General features: G+C 36.7%; 1 protein-coding gene across 1 annotated transcript in view; it reads left to right on the forward strand.

Moving 5' to 3' along the window:
* Window positions 1-16876, forward strand: part of OSTN (osteocrin) — a 45746-nt gene that overhangs the window by 15682 nt on the left and 13188 nt on the right. The gene's annotated exons all lie outside the window — the stretch shown is intronic.

Here is a 16876-nt window from a genome sequence, read left to right on the forward strand (position 1 = left end):
ACAAGAATCTTATTCTCTGTGATCCTCAGCTTATTTATCTGTAAAATGGGGATAATTACTTAACCTCTATAAAACTCAATGAGTACTTGGTATGCTGTTATTATAAGAGAATTAGAGTCATTAAATCTCTTTAATCGTTGAGTAACTATAGTAATTTCGAATCAGTTTCAGACTTTTCATTTTCTACTTTCTCAGTCTTTGTTCCTGATCTCATACATTTCATATTAGAAATTGCACAAAAAACCACCCAATTACCAAGGTCAGGAATCTGAGGAATTTACCAGGATACCTTTTGCTTACTTTAAACATTTTATTTTTCATGAAATTCTTCAAATCTCATTTGTTTGGTGTCTTAAATATCTCCAGAATATCTTTTCCTATTAAGGCTTTCCTAATTTGGGTCTAAATTATCTTTTTCATATTTATTTTTTCCTCCAATCCTCCTTCATCTCCACTTCTACTACCATCATTACCTTTTATCACCATTGTATCCTCTGCTCTACTGCCAGGGGAGATCATTTAACCCAAAAATCTTTTGGTGAATGTTCCCATTGCTTACAAGACAAAAGAAAACTCCTCAGCACACCCTACAAAGAATTTCAACATCTGGCACCTCATTTTTTCATACACTCATTTCCATGTCCTTTGCTCCAGTATCACCTGCTTACTTGGAGTTTGAGGACTTGTCATCTTTGTTCATAGTGCCATGACTTTGCTCCATGATTCAGCATACAGGATACAATTTGCTACACTTCTGAGAGTCTCAAAGCTACATGAGGAAATAAAATTACCACTTGGGGAGTGTAATTTATCCTACTTGTACTTGAAAAATAGTCCCTCACTCATACTTTGAAATTCAGACCCTATTTTAATTAAACAAATACAAATTAGTTCCACTTATTGTTGTAGGCATTGTGTTGAGTTCTGGTGGAAAACAGGAGGAAAGTATAGTCTCTTTCCCTCAAAGAAATCACATACTAATAAGAAATATGAAAATATTTATAATGAATTACAGTACAAAGCAAAAAGAGATATGTTTATAGAACAATTTATAGAAGGCCATGGAAATTCAAGGAATCAATGGAATTTTAGTGGAGAAAATATGCCTTCTAATAAATGATATTTCTTGATTCCTCAGTTTGCAGCATAGTCTATTAAATAATTGAAAAATCAACATATAGATGCCATATATAAGTATTTAAATATAGATTTATAATAGCATAAATACATAGCATATGTATCAGATACATATATCATCAATATCATAAATGCATAAAACCTATATTGAAGTTTCATCCTAAAAATTTCTTCAGGAAGTATCATAAGGGGGGACCATATCAGGAGATATAATCTGTCTCAGACACCCCAGCTTGCAAGAAAGAGATTGGCAAGCATTTGATACCCATTTGACAGATTTTCACATATAAAGGCTCCAAATAAACTATTATAAACATTTAAAAAATTAGGGAATATTATTCCCCTGAGTACTTCTTGAAAAAACTGCTAGATGAGCTTCTTTGGAGGACAGAAATGATTGGAGAAATATCATCACAGGAATTGGCGTGAGTGTAACACTTCACTATGGAATCACAGTAAAGTGAGGGAGGCAAACCAAGAAACAGACTCTTAACCCTAGAGAACAAACTGAAGGTCCCCAGAGGGGAGACGGTTGGGGGAATGGGTTAAATAGGTGATGGTAATTAAGGAGGGCACATATCATGAGCACTGGGTGTTGAATCACTATATTGTACACCTGAAACTAATATTACACTGTATGTTAACTAATTGAAATTTAAATAAAAACAAAAAGAATATCCATTTACAAGTATGTATAAGGAACCAATAAGAATAATACTAAAATATAAAAAGTAGATTTGCACAAATGGAGTCTCACACTGTGTTCCTGCAAAAAAAGACTCAAAAGTAAAAAGATGGTAGCTCTTAGGTTAAATTACAAACAACACAATTTCAATAAAAAAATACTATCAGATATTTTTGTATCTAAAGAAATCGATTACAAAATTAACTTGAAAAAAATTAATAACTGGCATAGACGAAAAAAGAAGGGCCCTACAAAATATTTTAAAATATCATATTTTCAAAAAAAAAAATATCATATTTTCCTTTCCATACAGTAGTATAATAGCCCATGGATAGACCAAAACTAAAAAAAGATAAATAAATTAAATAAACAAAACAGAAATTCAAGTAATAGACATATAACTTGATTTAAAAGCAGCCTCAGATATTAGTAAAAGGATAGACTGAATAAGTGACTTGGAAATATGGAAAACAAAAGATAAAATTGATCCTTTCTCAAACTATACATTGTGATAAATTGTAAATGAATCAGAGATTTAAGTGAGAAGACAGATGAATCCATTGATATGAAGAAAATATTGACAAGTTCTGTTCAGAGAGACAGTAGGTAAAGTCTTCAAAATTCTGATGCAAAAATCCAGAAAAATCCAGAAAAAAATAAGGAAAAACTAGATACACTTGATTGATTACAGATTTTTAAAAGTTTCCATGGCTACAGATATTGTAAAGCAAAGTAAAAGGAAAAATAGTAAATTAAAGAAAGGCTTGTAACTTATACCAAAGACAAAGTGTTAATAACTTTAATATAGAGAAAGAACTTTTAAAAGTGGAGAAGAAAACAAACAGGTCTATGGAAGAATAGGGTAAAAATAGTTCACGAGAAAAGAAATGCAAATCATGAACAATCAAATGAAAAGATGGTAACTATTGTCGTAAGAAGAAAAGCATATTAAAGTTTTTCTGATATACTATTCTTGTGTATGTTAAATTGGCAAAAATCCATTAAAAAGACAAGATAGTCTTGCCCGAAATCCACCTAGTAGGTGGATTTTCAGGAAATATGAAAGGCAGAGAAATTACTTCAGAGACTCTAAAGGGATGTGAACAGCAAGTCAGACTATAGGGAACTGCAAGACGAATAATCCAGTTTCTTCAATAAAAGAATTACAAGGTTTTGAAGAAAAAGAAAGAGATGGAAGGGAAAGGGGATCCTAAAGTTTAAAGCAGAATAAGACATTTATTAACCAGACACAATGTTAGGGGGTCCTAATTCAAACAAGTGATTTATTTAAAAAATAACTTATGTAGGAGACAATTGTAAATATGAGCAAAAGCTACTTGATGATTTTAAGTAATTATTGTGTACTTTTAAATATCAAAATGGTACTGTGGTTACATTAAGAGAGGTTCTCATTTAAATATTTCATTGAATGTGTTTATCTTGGATTTACTCCAAAGTCATACAAGAGTGAGAACAGAATGGTTGAAACAGGTTTGCCTAACTGGTGATTGCTGACTTAGAATGAGGGATATTTGGGAGCTTATTACACTATTCTATTTGACAGGTGCCTGAAATGTCCCATGATAAATTAAAGGGAAAAAAGCTACACACTGAAAGAAAGAGTAGATTAGATCTGGCCAAACAGTAAATGGATTCATCATATGCGAAGGCTAAGGAAATTACTTTAGAATACACCAAGAGATGGAGAACAGAATAAGAAATTACAACATATAACTTAATCTAATAAGAGTTTAGTGGGAACAAATAGAACAGAAGGAATCACTACTTGAGGAGATGGGGTTATTTTTTTCAATATTTTCCAGAAAAGGTAAAATAAAAGATATTTTTTCATATTCAGCAGTAATAACAAATTTTGACTGAAATAACTAGTATTGCTTTTGATCGTTAAGTGGATTAAGAATAATTATTCTGTGGAAAGTAACTCATGTAAGAGATGGTTTACAGGCTTGAACATTCAGGGCATGTTCTTGCAAGGGCTTAATAGCATGGTGTTGGCTCAATATCAGATACAGATAAGAAGCAAGATAGGAAACGAAATTGGGAAGGAGATTTGGGGCCACACAGGGACATCATGTTCAAAAACTATGTTCAAAAGCCATGCAAACCCCATATATAAACTCATTCAGTATCTCTGAAGCTAGACAGTGAAGGTTCCATCCAACGTATATAAATCAAGAAAGCATCGTAGTAGAGTGATGATCTTAGGAGGTCAAAAATTAGTTTTCTATTTCCTTTTTTTCTACCTTTCCCTTCACCTCTGACTACTTCCAGAAGTTGGAAATGAGTTAAGTGAAACTAATATATTTGCACAATAGTTTCCCAATGAGTTTAAAAAATTGAGGATTTCCCTTAATGTAGACTTTTTATCTTGTTTCACATCTGGAATTAAAATACAAAGACAAGGCCTTTCTGTAGTCTCTGGCATAACAACAAAGGTGAGCTCCGATGTCAGGATTATTTTATTTTGAATTTATTTAGAATTATCTATATACATTAATAATTTTCTCATGTAGATTTATTTATGCATTTTATATTTTTATTTTCACTAGTTGATGTTTTACTCTTTCAAAGTAAATTCAAAGGGCACATCTTGTGTGGGGAGTGTTTCGGTTTTATATTTTTAATAGGGATTTCTGTTCTTGGTAATAAATTAAATATTATATTTGGTTTGTATATTAGGAAGGTGAGAAACTTAAAATAAGTAGTAGCTCTTTTTTTTCAGTAGTAGCTCTTATATAAAATATTTCTCTATACTTCTTGAGTTTTAATAGAAAAATAATTAGATTTTTTCAAAGTGTAATGATAACTCAAAATTAAAGATTAAAATTTTAAATCATCTGATAAAAAAGTATCTTTGTATCATTGAAATGTATATAAAAGAGTGACAGGACAAAAATTTGCATTTTCCCATGTTTAATAGAAAAAGACACACAGTTTAGAATCCTGCAACTTTTTTATTAAAAGAAAATTCATAAGAACTATAGTAATTTTGCTTGGAGAGTCACACATAAGGTTATTTGCTGCTCTTTTATCATATATGAGACAATAGCTTTGGTCCATTAATCCAGGTAGCTTTAAACTCTTCTCTATATATTTTTAAAATTTTCACAAAATTAGGAAATATCGTTTACTTTAACATGCATGTGTACACACTTTCGTTGTTGCTTGTAACCTATGGTTTTTGTGACTATGCCATCAAGTTTTATCCTTCCCAGGCATGCATTCTCTATCTTCTCATATTCACCCAGAGAGGGTCATGGGTCTGAGATCAATTTTCATACAATAGCCCCAAGATTGTATCCATCACTTAATCCAGGGATTCATAAACTTTTTTGGGTCATGGGCCACTTTGGGTAGTTTGGTGAAACTTCCTTCTTATATTATTATTTTTAAGTGGATAATATTCATAAAGTTCAAATCTTACCAATATTCGTAAAGTTCAAATCTTACCAATAGAATTATTCTGTATATAGAATTTTCCAAAAATTTTAAATTAATCAGTAAATAACAGCATATATGTTTATTAATACATAAAATAACAAGTTCTAAGAGCCAAGTCTAAAAAGTAACAATCAATTCAAGTAGCACTGAACATAAAAGCAATTTTGAAGTATCTACAGTGACTGAAATGTGATCTGAATGTAGCTGTGATTTCTATTTGTAACAGAGGTCTAGACACTCCTCATGTTATTGTGATTTGTTCCCTGCATTCATATTTCCATTAGAGGGCAATGAAACTGAAGATGTAACATTTTCCCATCTCATTTATGGATTCCTGAACTATATTGGTACAGGACTCCATATTTTAAAAATCTGACTTTCAAGTATATGACATGCATTATTTTATTTCCAATTATTTTAAAATATTCAGAAAAGGAAGATTTTACACTCTGCTTTTGAAAAGCTTCATAAGAGATGGAAATAGGAAAATGAATGAATAGTTGGGGAAAATTTAAAAAAAAATCATGAAAGGATAAACAGAGCAAAATCTATGTCAGATCATATTAAAATGAAGCAAAGAACCACCTATTGGTTCCTATTTTGTATGATGCTTAACTTTTTTCCTACCTTAGTTTGACACAGGCTGTACTTTCAAATGGATGTGCAAATTACTTTAATTCACGGGGCGAAGTTAACCATGCTTTGAAGTCCAAAGTATTTTCCTCATTCAGCTCATCTGTTTAAAGCCTGAAGTTAATGAATGGTTTTCTCATTTATGCAAATAAAGCAGCTATGATTATATCCCTGGCCAAGTAGTATCTACTGCATAAATGACCCTCTAATATTAGAAGATGCTAATAATTGGCCTGGAATTTCTCTAAAAACTGTGTCCCTTCACTCCCTCCCACAATGCTGAGACTACCTTGGGGAAATAAAAACAGTCCTAGTACTCAATATCTATATTTACTTGCTATAAGTATTTTCTGTTATTGTTTGAATTCCCTCATTAATATTTTGGGGTCAGCCAAGCAAGTGATATTATTGTGTCCGTCAGAGTTTCTGCAGGAAACAAGCAGCACGTGTGACATAGGAAAATTTGAGAAGGATTTGTTCACAACAGGACTTTTTATAAAAGACAGAGCAGAGGGGAATTGTTGTGGATGGCACAAAAGCCTGAGACACTGGTCCAAAAAGAAAAGGAAGGGAGAGGTTTCCAAAAGTCGGAGAGACAGTCCTGAACAGCCAGATGGGTCAAGAGAAGCAGTGACCTTCCATCAAGAGGAAGTGATCTTGCAGGGCAGGAGGCAGGGGGAATTATCCTGATGTCACTTCCTCTGTTTTTCTAGTCTCTTTCCAAGGTTGCACATTACCTAACCAAACCAAAGACAGAGAGCAAAGGAACTTTTATGTGACCCAAAGAGGTCGGCCTCCTGGACTGAAAGTCAAATGAGCAAAGGCAGGGATTAATTCTGGCAAGCAGACGCTGGACTCCCAGCGTAATTATATACATTGTACAGATCCAGCTCAATAAACTTTGCTCCAGGACAATGTTATTATAACCACTTAATTCAAAGAGAAGGACTCCGTGGGATACACTCAGAAAGACATTTTAATCCTCGCCTACATGCATTCTAACCCATTCAGTAGAAGTTGGTTTTTTTCCTATCTTTTAGATAAAGACAAGGGCAGGTACTAGGACTCCACTGGTCCCATTGAAATAATAAAGACCCTTCTGGTCACTTTTATTAGAAAACAACCATATTTCAGTCATCAAAATAACTGTTCTTATGTCTTAGCCCATACCATAGATATGATTAAAGTTTCTCTGCTCCCCTGCTTAGGCCCCATTCAAGCTGTAAAACTGTAATGGGAAAGGCAGGGGTGCTTCTAGTCAGTTGATCCTCACCCCTCCTCCTACTACAGTGGGCCGCCTTCCACTTCCCTGGTCTTGGGGATGGCAGTACAGAGAGGTAAAAAGAAAAAAAAATCTGACCTGACTGATACTATTATGCCCCGGCTTTAGTGCTCTGTGGCCTCAGTAAATGGCCTTATCCTAATTCCTTATCATAGGATGTTTTTTGGGGGGGGTCATCACATAACCCCTATTGGGAACGTTGATATACACATCCTTGCTTCCTGCAATGTCTCTCCCCTGGTAAGTCAGTTTGCCCCTCAGCCTCATCCTCCCTTCTCAAATTCTTCATTTGACACCACCACCAGCATCACCCCTGGCGGCAAGGCCTTCAGGGAAGGTGCCTCTTGTAATGAACCTAGGCCAACTGTACCCATTGTGCTTGCCCTGCATCTGCTCCACAGAAAACCCACACCTTTGATTCTGGTCACTGAAACTGAAGCTATTCCCTATGTCACCATCTCTTCGTTCTTGCTGGGTGGAGCTCTTATAGCTTCTTGCTCTTCAGATTTTCCTGACACTATCTCTGAGGCCTGCCTGCTTCCATGGGTATATGTCAGACTGTCTACATTTTTTCTTGAAGCGTGCCCCATATATGAAAGAAGAGGAAAAATACCACTGTTCTCCAATATCTCACTCCACAGTAATTCTCCTCAATCACCTACTCTACATCAGTTCTTTTACTAGAGTCAAGTTGGGAAAATCAATTTTTAGGAAACCCCTTTGCAAAAACTTTGTGAGTGTAGCATCCCACTTTGGAATGCAAGAAAAAACATTTGCCACCTACTTCTGTTTTTCCTCAGCTTTTTTGAGGCCACAGCCAAAACTAAGATAGAAAAAAAATCCCATTTTAACATTCTGATATATATGGGATTTTTTTTCCTAATCCCTATAACTCCCAAGAAGATATTATTATTCTCATTTATTTGCATATTTTCAGGGAGACAAAATGGTTTTCCTGAGTTTACCAGCCATAACGTTAGATTGTTTAAATACAAACCCAATGACTTTCCAGGTAAGCAGCTGCTTCTAACGAAGAAATTAAAGTCCTGCATGAATAAGGCACTTTTCCAAGGCCTAGAAAAGCAAGGTTTACTTAGAATGTATGCATTAAATAAATAGTTTCAGAGAAAAATTATACCAATGATATATAGGTTTCAATCCTAAGCCAGACATAAAATTCAGACGACAGCTGAGAATAGAAGTTGTGGTTTCATCTTGTCAGATATGATTGCCCTTCTTGCTGACAGTCCCAAAGCTTAAAGATAAAAATCCTAACATTTCATTTGCCTTTCTAATTAATTGTGAAACAATCCTACAGACCTAGACTGACGTAGACGTCTCATGATTTTTGCTATTCCTTTCCAGCTCTTATTTGGTGATGCCCAAGGAAGTAGTTCAAAATGGGCTCAATTTCAGAGTGAGAAACACAGGGAAATAATTCAAGTATGGTACCCTATTTCCCTGCTTCCTTTCTCCTAGTCAAAAAGCCTGGCTGAATAATAGGAAATGCTCTTAAGCATAATGATCCAGGACTACTGTTCCTTATAGCTGCTCTTTATTGCCGGCCTCTCATCACAGCAGCTCAACACCACAGACAGTCCCTTTGCCTTCACTTCCTACCCTAGCTCATATATGAATGAGTTTAAAACCTTCTCCCCAAAGAAGATTCCATGGATAGGCTTTGATGTGTACATCACCCACAATAAATAAATAAATAAATAAATAAATAAATAAATAAATAAATAAATAAATAAATAAATAAAATTCTAGAAGACATTTTTATGTAAATCTATTTGCTGGGTAGAAGTTCTGAAGGTTTCATTAGGTTCATGAGCCAAGCAAATGAAGATCCCCTATACCTTATCCTAGTACTCTACAGCAATTACGAAATCAAGCAAGCCTATATTACTTTACAGAAACTTGAATCTCATTTTTTATTCCAGTGTTCATGGTTTGTTTCTGAAGGCTTGTTCATATGCTCATTCCTTGGGATAATACTTCAGAAGGTGACATTATGCTTAGTCAGCACCATCATCATAAATTTAATAGAATCCACTTAAATTTGAATTACTACTTTGAAATAGAATTCCAAAAGTCATACATAAACTTTCTGCTAAGCCAAATAGCACTTTCTTCCATCTTCCTAAACACATCCCATTTATTAAGCCTCAAATTTCCATGTAGAGGAACTCTAATTAGGGAAAGACTGGCTTTTTGTCCTACCTACCCTTGATTCACTCCCTTCTGGAAGAGAAAGCAGTCATTTATCTAATAGGCCACTTACTGAGGACGAGTTGAGCATGTTTAGTAGATCCTTTTCTTCCTGTTATTAGATAACCATGACTAGTCACATAAAGCTGTCTAATACTAGCAGGAAATATAAAGAAGACCTTTCAAATGCAGATGTCAAGTCATATCTTATATTCAGCTGATCACTAAGAAAAATGACATTTTAATTTCCTTTCATTGATCATAGCTTGGTTATCTATTGTTTCTGAATGTGGATTCTGGGGGAAAAAGGATATTATGCATTGGTCCCTAAAAATTAAATCATCATTCAGACTTATTATGGTCCTTCATCCTAATATTCTGGAATTTAGATTCAAAAGCCCAATATCTGTTTCAAACATGACCCTGTGGACTTTGATGATTTCCCTTTTCATGATTTAAAGGGCTTTGCTGAGTCCTTCATTTTAGTCTATCCTAATACATTAGTTCTTTCAAGTTCGTATAGCTGTCCTCTTATAGTCATTTCTTCTTTTTTTTAAGTTTATTTGTAAAGATTTTATTTATTTCTGCTAAGCAGGGAGCCTGATGTAGGGCTCCAACCCTGGACCCTGGGCTCTTGACCTGAGCTGAAGGCAAACATTTAACTGACTGAGGTACCAGGCACCCAAAGTTTATTTATTTAAGTAATCTCTACCCACAATGTGGGGCTTGAACTCATGACCCTGAGATCAAGAGTCACATGTTCTTCCTACTGAGCCATCCAGGCACCCCCTCATATAGTCATTTCTTAATTCTATACCTTAGTTTTGAATTGCAACAACAAAGATTGCAGGATTCAGAGGCCATCATTTGTTTTATTGTTGCCACATACTCCAAAAATTCTTCCTGGGACCTGCAAATTAGGTGTGATCTCTTCTCTTGTGGAATCCCAGAGCATTTTGAACTTCGCTGTATTAGATATCTATTGCTATTCAGGTGAACTACCCAACACTTAGCAGCTTAAGACATTAATAAACATTGATGTTCTTGTATAATTTCTGTGCATCAGAAACCCAGAAAACTCTTGCCTGAATGCATTCTGGCTCCAATGTTCCTGTAAAGGTTACAGTGAAGAAGTTGGCCAAGGCAGCAGTCACCTGGAGGCCTATATCAGGGCTGGATTATCCATTTCCAAAATGACCCATTCAACATGGCTGATGGCAGGAAGTCTTAGTTCCTCATTGGCAGTTGGCAGGAGGCTTTAGTTCATTGCCACATAAACCTCTCTATAGGACTGTTAGAGTGTCCTTAGGAAATGGCAGATGACTTCCATAATGTGAGTGATCCAATACGGCAGAAGCTGCAACATTTCCATGACTTAGCTTTGAAAGTCACACATTAATCACAATATACTGTTGGTTACAGAGGTCAGCCCTGCTCAGTGCGGAAGGAGACTGCATTATGGTGGCATTATTGAGGTTCATGTTGGATCCTGGCTACTGTACTCATCTAAGCCTCATAGTATAACAATTTAATTCCATCTTTTACTAATCTAAATTACCAAATTATTTAAGGGACCCCCAGTGGCTGAGTCAGATAAGGATCTGCTTTCAACTCAGGTCATGATCCCAGAGTCCTGGGATCGAACCCCATATCAGACCCCTGCTCAGCGAGGAGCTTGCTAACCCCCTCTCCCTTTGCCCCTTTCCCCAGCTTATGCTCTCTCTCTCTCTCAAATAAATAAATAAAGTCTTAAAAAATAAATTCTGAACTATTAAAAAGAACATCCTCTGTTTACCACTACTGCATATGTTCCTTTTCTGCATATTACTCAAAGTTGCTGGAGTGCCACGCCTTTCTTGATAGGACCTGACATTTTGTTGACCATTTAAGAGATACCAGCAGATAAGACTGCTGTTTTTATTTTTTTTTATTTTTTTATTTATTTATTTATTTATTTATTTATTTATTTTTTTATTGGTGTTCAATTTACTAACATACAGAATAACACCCAGTGCCCGTCACCCATTCACTCCCACCCCCCGCCCTCCTCCCCTTCTACCACCCCTAGTTCGTTTCCCAGAGTTAGCAGTCTTTACGTTCTGTCTCCCTTTCTGATATTTCCCACACATTTCTTCTCCCTTCCCTTATTTTCCCTTTCACTATTATTTATATTCCCCAAATGAATGAGACCATATAATGTTTGTCCTTCTCCGACTGACTTACTTCACTCAGCATAATACCCTCCAGTTCCATCCACGTTGAAGCAAATGGTGGGTATTTGTCATTTCTAATAGCTGAGTAATATTCCATTGTATACATAAACCACATCTTCTTTATCCATTCATCTTTCGTTGGACACCGAGGCTCCTTCCACAGTTTGGCTATAGTGGCCATTGCTGCTAGAAACATCGGGGTGCAGGTGTCCCGGCGTTTCATTGCATTTGTATCTTTGGGGTAAATCCCCAACAGTGCAATTGCTGGGTCGTAGGGCAGGTATATTTTTAACTCTTTGAGGAACCTCCACACAGTTTTCCAGAGTGGCTGCACCAGTTCACATTCCCACCAACAGTGTAAGAGGGTTCCCTTTTCTCCGCATCCTCTCCAACATTTGTTGTTTCCTGCCTTGTTAATTTTCCCCATTCTCACTGGTGTGAGGTGGTATCTCATTGCAGTTTTGATTTGTATTTCCCTGATGGCAAGTGATGCAGAGCATTTTCTCATATGCATGTTGGCCATGTCTATGTCTTCCTCTGTGAGATTTCTGTTCATGTCTTTTGCCCATTTCATGATTGGATTGTTTGTTTCTTTGGTGTTGAGTTTAAGAAGTTCTTTATAGATCTTGGAAACTAGCCCTTTATCTGATATGTCATTTGCAAATATCTTCTCCCATTCTGTAGGTTGTCTTTTAGTTTTGTTGACTGTATCCTTTGCTGTGCAAAAGCTTCTTATCTTGATGAAGTCCCAATAGTTCATTTTTGCTTTTGTTTCTTTTGCCTTTGTGGATGTATCTTGCAAGAAGTTACTATGGCCGAGTTCAAAAAGGGTGTTGCCTGTGTTCTTCTCTAGGATTTTGATGGAATCTTGTCTCACATTTAGATCTTTCATCCATTTTGAGTTTATCTTTGTGTATGGTGAAAGAGAGTGGTCTAGTTTCATTCTTCTGCATGTGGATGTCCAATTTTCCCAGCACCATTTATTGAAGAGACTGTCTTTCTTCCAATGGATAGTCTTTCCTCCTTTATCGAATATTAGTTGCCCATAAAGTTCAGGGTCCACTTCTGGATTCTCTATTCTGTTCCACTGATCTATGTGTCTGTTTTTGTGCCAGTACCACACTGTCTTGATGACCACAGCTTTGTAGTACAACCTGAAATCTGGCATTGTGATGCCCCCAGATATGGTTTTCTTTTTTAAAATTCCCCTGGCTATTCGGGGTCTTTTCTGATTCCACACAAATCTTAAAATAATTTGTTCTAACTCTCTGAAGAGAGTCCATGGTATTTTGATAGGGATTGCATTAAACGTGTATATTGCCCTGGGTAACATTGACATTTTCACAATATTAATTCTGCCAATCCATGAGCATGGAATATTTTTCCATCTCTTTGTGTCTTCCTCAATTTCTTTCAGAAGTGTTCTATAGTTTTGAGGGTATAGATCCTTTACATCTTTGGTGAGGTTTATTCCTAGGTATCTTATGCTTTTGGGTGCAATTGTAAATGGGATTGACTCCTTAATTTCTCTTTCTTCAGTCTCATTGTTAGTGTCTAGAAATGCCACTGACTTCTGGGCATTGATTTTGTATCCTGCCACGCTACCGAATTGCTGTATGAGTTCTAGCAATCTTGGGGTGGAGACTTTTGGGTTTTCTATGTAGAGTATCATGTCATCGGCGAAGAGAGAGAGTTTGACTTCTTCTTTGCCAATTTGAATGCCTTTAATGTCTTTTTGTTGTCTGATTGCTGAGGCTAGGACTTCCAGTACTATGTTGAATAGCAGTGGTGAGAGTGGACATCCCTGTCTTGTTCCTGATCTTAGGGGAAAGGCTCCCAGTGCTTCCCCATTGAGAATGATATTTGCTGTGGGCTTTTCATAGATGGCTTTTAAGATGTCGAGGAATGTTCCCTCTATCCCTACACTCTGAAGAGTTTTGATCAGGAATGGATGCTGTATTTTGTCAAATGCTTTCTCTGCATCCAATGAGAGGATCATATGGTTCTTGGTTTTTCTCTTGCTGATATGATGAATCACATTGATTGTTTTACGGGTGTTGAACCAGCCTTGTGTCCCAGGGATAAATCCTACTTGGTCATGGTGAATAATTTTCTTAATGTACTGTTGGATCCTATTGGCCAGTATCTTGTTGAGAATTTTTGCATCCATGTTCATCAGGGATATTGGTCTGTAATTCTCCTTTTTGGCGGGGTCTTTGTCTGGCTTTGGAATTAAGGTGATGCTGGCTTCATAGAACGAATTTGGAAGTACTCCATCTCTTTCTATCTTTCCAAACAGCTTTAGGAGAATAGGTATGATTTCTTCTTTAAATGTTTGATAAAATTCTCCTGGGAAGCCATCTGGCCCTGGACTCTTGTGTCTTGGGAGGTTTTTGATGACTGCTTCAATTTCCTCCCTGGTTATTGGCCTGTTCAGGTTTTCTATTTCTTCCTGTTCCAGTTTTGGTAGTTTGTGGCTTTCCAGGAATGCGTCCATTTCTTCTAGATTGCCTAATTTATTGGCGTATAGCTGTTCATAATATGTTTTTAAAATCGTTTGTATTTCCTTGGTGTTGGTAGTGATCTCTCCTTTCTCATTCATGATTTTATTAATTTGAGTCTTCTCTCTCTTCTTTTTAATAAGGCTGGCTAATGGTTTATCTATCTTATTAATTCTTTCAAAGAACCAACTCCTGGTTCTGTTGATCTGTTCCACAGTTCTTCTGGTCTCGATTTCGTTGAGTTCTGCTCGAATCTTTATTAGCTCCCTTCTTCTCTTGGGTGTAGGATCTATTTGCTGTTTTTTCTCTAGCTCCTTTATGTGTAAGGTTAGCTTTTGTATTTGAGTTCTTTCCAGTTTTTGAATGGATGCTTGTATTGCGATGTATTTCCCCCTTAGGACTGCTTTTGCTGCATCCCAAAGATTTTGAACGGTTGTATCTTCATTCTCATTAGTTTCCATGAATCTTTTTAATTCTTCCTTAATTTCCTGGTTGACCCTTTTATCTTTTAGCAGGATGGTCCTTAACCTCCATGTGTTTGAGGTCCTTCCAAACTTCTTGTTGTGATTTAGTTCTAATTTCAAGGCATTATGGTCCGAGAAGATGCAGGGGACAATCCCAATCTTTTGGTATCGGTTCAGACCCGATTTGTGACCCAATATGTGGTCTATTCTGGAGAAAGTTCCATGTGCGCTTGAGAAGAATGTGTATTCAGTTGAGTTTGGATGTAAAGTTCTGTAGATATCTGTGAAATCCATCTGGTCCAGTGTATCATTTAAAGCTCTCGTTTCTTTGGAGATGTTTTGCTTAGAAGACCTATCGAGTATAGAAAGAGCTAGATTGAAGTCACCAAGTATAAGTGTATTATTATCTAAGTATTTCTTCACTTTGGTTAATAATTGATTTATATATTTGGCAGCTCCCACATTCGGAGCATATATATTGAGGATTGTTAAGTCCTCTTGTTGAATAGATCCTTTAAGTATGATATAGTGTCCCTCTTCATCTCTCACTACAGTCTTTGGGGTAAATTTTAGTTTATCTGATATAAGGATGGCTACCCCTGCTTTCTTTTGAGGACCATTCGAATGGTAAATGGTTCTCCAACCTTTTATTTTCAGGCTGTAGGTGTCCTTCTGTCTAAAATGAGTCTCTTGTAGACAGCAAATAGATGGGTCCTGCTTTTTTATCCAGTCTGAAACCCTGCGCCTTTTGATGGGGTCATTAAGCCCGTTCACATTCAGAGTTACTATTGAGAGATATGAGTTTAGTGTCATCATGATATCTATTCAGTCTTTGTTTTTGTGGACTCTTCCACTGAACTTCTTCTTAAAGGGGAATTTTAAGAGGCCCCCTTAAAATTTCTTGCAGAGCTGGTTTGGAGGTCACATATTCTTTTAGTTGCTGCCTGTCTTGGAAGCTCTTTATCTCTCCTTCCATTTTGAATGAGAGCCTTGCTGGATAAAGTATTCTTGGTTGCATGTTCTTCTCATTTAGGACCCTGAATATATCCTGCCAGCCCTTTCTGGCCTGCCAGGTCTCTGTGGAGAGGTCTGCTGTTACCCTAATACTCCTTCCCATAAAAGTCAGGGATTTCTTGTCCCTTGCTGCTTTAAGGATCTCCTCTTTATCTTTGGAATTTGCAAGCTTTACAATTAAATGTCGAGGTGTTGAACGGTTTTTATTGATTTTAGGGGGGGATCTCTCTATTTCCTGGATCTGAATGCCTGTTTCCCTTCCCAGATTAGGAAAGTTTTCAGCTAGAATTTGTTCAAATACATATTCTGGCCCTCTGTCCCTTTCGGCGCCCTCGGGAACCCCAATTAAACGTAGGTTTTTCTTCCTCAGGCTGTCGTTTATTTCCCTTAATCTATCTTCATGGTCTTTTAATTGTTTGTCTCTTTTTTCCTCAGTTTCCCTCTTTGCTATCAACTTGTCTTCTATGTCACTCACTCGTTCTTCCACCTCGTTAACCCTCGTCGTTAGGACTTCTAGTTTGGATTGCATCTCATTCAATTGATTTTTAATTTCTGCCTGATTAGCTCTAAATTCTGCAGTCATGAAGTCTCTTGAGTCCTTTATACTTTTTTCTAGAGCCACCAGTAGGTGTATAATAGTGCTTCTGAATTGGCTTTCTGACATTGAATTGTAATCCAGATTTTGTAACTCTGTGGGAGAGAGGACTGTTTCTGATTCTTTCTTTTGAGGTGAGGTTTTCCTTCTAGTCATTTTGCTCAGTGCAGAGTGGCCAAAAGCAAGTTGTATTGGGAAAAAGAGAAAAAGAGAGGAGAGAAAGAAGGAAAGAAAAGAGAAAAAGAAAAAAAAGGGAAGAAAAAGAAAAAAAAAACGAAAAAAAAAAAAGAAAAAGAGAAAGAAAAAGAAAGGAGAAAAAAGGGGGTGGGGGAAGGAAACAAATCAAAAAGCAAAACAAAACAAAAACAAAAACAAAAACAAAAACAAACAAACAAAAAAAGAACCACCGGGGAGTATCTTCTGATTCTGTGTACTTTAAGTCCCTTGGCTTCTCCTGGAAGTTGTCAGTCTAGCTGGTGTTCTGGGGGAGGGGCCTGTTGTGCTGATTTTCAGGTGTTAGCAGTTGGGGGAGCTGCTGTGCCCCTGCCTGGTGCAGGGCTCAGTGGGGGTTGTTTACCCCGTGAGGCCGCAGGAGGAACAGCCCCAGTGGCGGGGCAGCTCTGGAAACCTGGATTCAGCTCCGGCAGGAACTCCGTCTGCAGGGCCTGGAGGCTCCGGG

Source organism: Canis lupus, chromosome 34 (genome assembly GCF_003254725.2).
Source record: "Canis lupus dingo isolate Sandy chromosome 34, ASM325472v2, whole genome shotgun sequence".
NCBI classification, from domain to species: domain Eukaryota; kingdom Metazoa; phylum Chordata; class Mammalia; order Carnivora; family Canidae; genus Canis; species Canis lupus.